This window comes from Orycteropus afer, unplaced genomic scaffold (genome assembly GCF_000298275.1).
Source record: "Orycteropus afer afer isolate SDZICR_OR568_19922 unplaced genomic scaffold, OryAfe1.0 scaffold00719, whole genome shotgun sequence".
NCBI lineage: Eukaryota > Metazoa > Chordata > Mammalia > Tubulidentata > Orycteropodidae > Orycteropus > Orycteropus afer.
In genome coordinates this window covers 746,194-752,100 of record NW_006922306.1, presented here as the reverse complement: position 1 = coordinate 752,100, position 5,907 = coordinate 746,194, and positions in this window count along the sequence as shown.

Genomic DNA, 5,907 nt, shown 5'->3' with positions numbered 1-5,907 from the left:
TAGCAGTCAAGTGCCTTAGGCACTATGCTACCAGAGCTCCTATACCTAGATATAAAAACCAAAGATTAGTAGTTGTTACCAGGGATAGGAGGGAGGGGAAAAGGGGAAACTTTTGTTTGGGGGGCGTTGAGTTTATGCTAATGGTGGTGGAATATTTTGGAAAAGGATAGCAATAATGGTGGCACAACATGAAAAATGTCATCAATATCCCTGAGCTGTAAATATGGAAGTTGTTATGTTGCCGAATATCTTGTTGTGTGTTTTCATCACAATAAAAGTTTTTTAAGAAGGCAGTATCTGAAAGGAATTCAATTTCAGTATGAATATTCAACTAAGAAATTGAAAAAAAGAGGACATCAAGCTCAACTGGCACAACATATTACACAAAAACCTTGTTTTAGACCCTACTTTAGTGTGTAGTGACTGGGATCTTAAAAGCCAGCAAGCGGCCATCTAGATGCAATGATGGACCTCTCCTCGTTCAGAGCCAAGAAGAATGAAGGAAACCAAAGACACATGGAAACAATTAGTCTAAGGGACTGGTAAATCATGCAATCCTCAACCTATATGATCATGCAACCAGAAGAACTAGATGATGTCTGACTACCATAGTCAACCACTTGGAGGGGGATCCGTGCAGGAGATCCTGGATAGAGTGGGAGAACAATGTGGAACAAAACTTAAAATCATAGAAAAAGACCAGGTTTGCTGGTCTGATAGAAGGAGCTGAGCCTTGAGAGACTATGGCCTCTAGTAACCTTTCAGGTTTGGAACTGAACTTACTCTTGTGGCTTCCAGCCAAACAATAGACAGGCAAATGTGTTGAACATTTACATCAGGTAGATACACTCCTTGGATTGATTAATCAAGGGAGAACAGAAGGGCAGTGTTTGCACAAGGAGACAGCTGGGTGTGTGTGGGGGTGCATGGGAGGGAAGGACACAGGGAAGAGGTAACTATATGGAGGAAGTAGGAAGAGAGCTGTTACATTGTGGAGAATTGTAGTCAATGTCATGAAACAAAATGTGTATGAAATGCTGTATGGAAAATGAATTTGCTCTGTAAACTTTCATCCAAATCCAAATTTTAAATAAAAATTAAAAAAAAAAAAAAGAAAAAAAATGAAAGATGAAAAAAAGACAATGAAATAATTATAATAAAGAATGTGGTCTTTGATCTCAGGACCTGTAGCATCTCAGAACTATATTTTGGAACTACACTAACTATACTTTCCTCTGGGAAGCTTTTCTGTTTCCATGAGATAAGGTTTGCCTTTGATTCTCACATTTGGTTCTCACATTGATCACAATATATCCATTTGTCTGAGCAAGTACCTACTAGTGTTTCACTGATCTGCTTCCCCACTAGATTGAAAGTTTTTTGATGATTGAGAGAGATTGTATCCCAATGATACAATCTCCTAATTATAATAAGTCTCCCAACTGATATAACTGCTAATACTAGTAAGTTTAATAACCACCTATATGTATGCTTTCCATGGCTCAGAAGGCAACAGCATACCTCTTATCCTTACAAATATCCTCAGAGCCTCACAGGGAAACAGATATGGCAGGAGTGAGAGGAAAGTGCCTAGTCTAAAGTAATCCAACCAATCACAGGAAGCCTTCTTCTATGTGAACAATTTTGCCCTCATGACCTTGCCAAGAGCAAAGGTATTTATAGCAGCAAGAAATCTGAGATAAGCTAGCGGGCTTTTGGCAAAGTCTGGAAAGGTAAACCTGGAGTCCAGGCTGGAAAACCCAATTTAACACTGCCTGGAACTAGTTATGAAACTCCTCACCACTGTTACCAATTCTGATTCCAGAAGCAGGGAAACAAATCAAGGTTTCTGGAAAGACCTCACCCTGGCATTCAAGACGTTTTTCAATCAAGTCCCAAACTACCTCTCCAGTATGTGTCTTCTTAGACCCTCATGCTCAAACTGCACTGGCTGACTCACTGGACCCTAAAACACATAGTGTACTTTCCTTCCTCTGGGCTTTTTTGCTTATCCTGGAATGTCTTCTTTTCCTTTCCATTCTCAGTGAAGTCTGACTCACACTTCAAATCTTGCTCATTGGTCACCTTCTCTGGGAAGCTTTTCTGTATTCATGAGATAAGGTTTGCCTTTGATTTTCACATTTGGTTCTCACATTGATCAAAATATATACATTTGTCTGAGCAAGTACCTACTAGTGTTTCACTGATCTGTTTCCCCACTAGATTAAAAGTTCTTTGATGATTGAGAGAGATTGTATCCCAATGATCTGCATTTTCAGTGCCCTGGCACAGAAGAGACACTTCCTCTGTATTTTCAGTTAATTTGTATTTTCAGCTCCTGGCACAGAGGAGACACTTGCTCAATGTGTGTTTGTGCAATCCATGTTTCTCTGCCCTAGTTGAGATGAACATGTGGACAAATAATCCTAATTCAACAAGATAAATGTTACAAAAGAGAGCTGTGCAGGGAACTTGGTCTGAGGGTAGAAGGTGACGTCTCTAAAGGTTTCTCAGCTTTAAATGGGGAAGAACAGAATAAAATGAAAGAACAAGTCCCCTTTGAAAGGTCTAATGAAATGGTAGCAGAAAAATTGTTCACTCATTATCAAAGACTCACTTAAGATCAAGAACTGAGCTGCAAATTCAGCCAGGAAGGAAAAGTATACACTGCAACTTCTTGGAGTCCCTATATATCTTGATCATCCTCCCCAAGTATGGGGTGTGTGGGGGAACCCTATTAAAAACAGTATGAAGGCATTATTGATGGACAATAAAATCACAAATGGGGTCCACATATTTGGCAATTCTTCGAGTATGTAGATATGAATACAATTATCAGGGGTGTGGTGTGTGGAGGCCAGGTGCATGCATCTGAATATCACGCCTTCTGTGGCACAAGCCTAGGATTCACTTCCTTCTCAGTCACTGCCTTGGCCCACTATCCCCCCACTATTTATCAGCTCCATGCCTGGAGCCCAACACTCCCTGCATCCTAGTCCTAGGAATGGCTCTCTACAGACCATAATCATTTAGAGAGAAGAGAAACTGGAAGGGGGTGGGTTGGTATTGCCTGTGGAGGGTACAGGAAAAGCAAGATCACTAATCTCAGATGGAGCATGGAAGTCCTGCCATGTCTCCTAAGAGCTTTGGTTCTTGTTCTCCCTCCTCTCTTAACCTTCAGACAGCCTTCTAAGGGAAGTAGACTAGGGACTTTGATTTACATTTTACTGAGGAGGCTATTGAAGCCAGAGAAGCTAGAGAGCTTGTTTAAAGTACCACAGCAAACTAATTCTACTTTATACACCAGTGGGAAGGCAAGGGATATAATCTCTGTCACTCAGGTCAGTCAAAACTGGAACAGACCAAGCTGGAGATACTTCTAAATGTGCTAGAGAACTGCCCTTTGTACGAGTGTCCTAGAGACAGGTCAGAATGGGTTTAAAAATATGTATAAATTGATAGATTTAGATTTAGATAGACTGGATATAGACATAATATTTTCCCCCTGCTCTCCCATCCCTTTAATCCACATCTCAACTGACCACACATCCAAAGAAATTTTTCCAAAGAGACTAAAGAATAGATGTGGATTTGTGTAACTCCCAAGCACTTTTTCCTTCTTTCTCACCTACCTGTTCTCTTAGAAGTTTTTTCTTCCATTGCTAAATATCCGACACCAGGCTTTCATGCATTTACAGACCCCCAAAGCAGGTTCAGTGGGTGGCGTCAAAGAGAGCGCCTGGAGGTGATCCTTGGTTCCCTGGGAAGGCTGGGGAAGTACCCTGGGTAAGGGGAGGGGGTGTGCTCTGTTGAAATATCAGCTGTTGTGCTTGCCAAAGAAGTTCCTGAGCCAAGGAAGTTCCACCCAGAGCCTTTTCTCTTCAGGCCAACCATGTGTTCACCTTGCCCCAAAGGTCAGAACTAATATTAACAAGCCACTGCAAGACAGGAAAACTAAAACCTGCAATGGAGACAGGCAAGAACTGGATTATTTTGGGTCTGAGATTCAGCGTGTTCTTCAGTGTAAAAAGGGCACAATCCTTAGGGGAAGAGTAACTTGTCAATATAAAACAAGAGCAATAAAGGCATTTATTCTCTATGTCCTAGTTGTCCTACTCCTGGGATTCAATCTTGAGTCAATAATTCCCAAAGCATGAAAAAGCTAAAGGCACCAAAATATTTTATTTAAATTGCAGAGCTATTTTCTGATAGCAACTGAGAGGAAACTTTGAATTCCTCTAGGAGGAAAAGCAGCTTTTTGGGTCTTTTCTGCAGCTATTGAGGATAGTGACTTTAAAACTGTGGAATAATGGGGAAAAATGATGCTGCAATTCTGGTCAAGGAACTTAAGGATGCAGTTATGCTTCTTCCAGGGAACTGGATGTCTATTATTTCTATTTTTATGCTCTCAAAAAGAAGCCATGAAACAGTTGAATCCCTTGCTATCATCCTTTGTTCATTCATTCATTTAACAAATATTTATTGCCACTTAATATATGCTGTATCCTGTATTAAGGGCTGGAGCTGACAAGATGAATAAAAAATGTTCGTTGCTCTCAAGCTGCTGGCAGTCTAGTAGAAACAGACATAGAAATCAATGGTAGCCATGCATTGTGATAAGTTTTATGACAAAATGGACTATATGGTGCTGAGGGGGCCCAGGGAAAAAGATATAACTGGGAAGGTTGGTGGTCAGGAAAGATTTACTCAGGAAAGTAAAGCTTGAATTGATTAAGATAGGGTTTGAATTCTGACTTTATTGCTTTGAATGTGAGGCTGAGTGAATTCACTCAACTTCTCTTAGCCTCAGTGCCCCTTAATGGGTTGTTCTGAGAATGAAATGAGATAATGTATATGGAAGAGACATGGCTGAATTTGGAGACATTGCTGCTCAAAAGCTTTGGTAACACACTTAAATTCTCTGGGCCTTGATTTTACTCATCTGAGAAACGGAGCCAGGAACAAATCGTTAAAACATTCAGCTGCTAACCAAAAGTTCAGGGATTTGAACCCATCAGCTGTTTCATGGGAGATAGATGAGACAGTCTGCTTCTGTAAAGATTTACAGTTCTACTTTCTCCTATAGGGTCGCTGAGTTGGAATTGACTGGAAATCGACTCAATGGCAGTGGGACTGGTTTGGTTTTTATGAAGCCAATGATGGAGTCCCTGGATGGTACAACCAGTGAATGCATTTGGCTGCTAACCAAAAGACTGACTTGAATTATCCCAGAGGCACCTCAGAAGAAAGGCCTGGCAATCTACTTCCCCCAAAAAATCAGCCATTGAAAACTCTATAGAGTGTAGTTCTACACTGACACACATGGGGTTGTCATGAGTCAGAATCAATGGGATGGCAATTGGTTTTTGTGAGTCCCAAGACAGACAGACCCCCCCCCCAAATAAAGTTAGAAGCTGCCACATTGCAGTCCTTCCTCTGAAGTCTTGTCTCAGTAGGACAATTCTTTTTCTTTTATTGTGATTTGGGTGCAAATTTACAAAGCAAAATTTGTTTTACATTCAACAGTTCCTGCACATTTGATTTTACACCTCGATTACCATCCCTAACCATAACAAACTCTCCTCCCCTTTCCTTCCCTTAGACTACCCCCTCCCTGTGCCCTTAACTATACACTCCTGTCTGTCCAGCTTTCCCTCTGGGTGAATGCTGTCCCTCTGGAGCCCCATGGCCGAATGCTCTAAGGGGTGTATCTTCCTAGAGTAGATGTTCTGCATGTAGGCCTTTACACTGTTGGGCTGAGAGCCAATCCAGGGGAGTGAGGCCAATTCTAGGCCCAAAGGGTAACCTTGTCTTGGGGGTTCCACCAGACTCTATCCAACCAGTAATTCTGGTCATTTTGCGTTTTTGAATTTTGTTCTACATTTTTCCTCCCACAGTAGGACCATT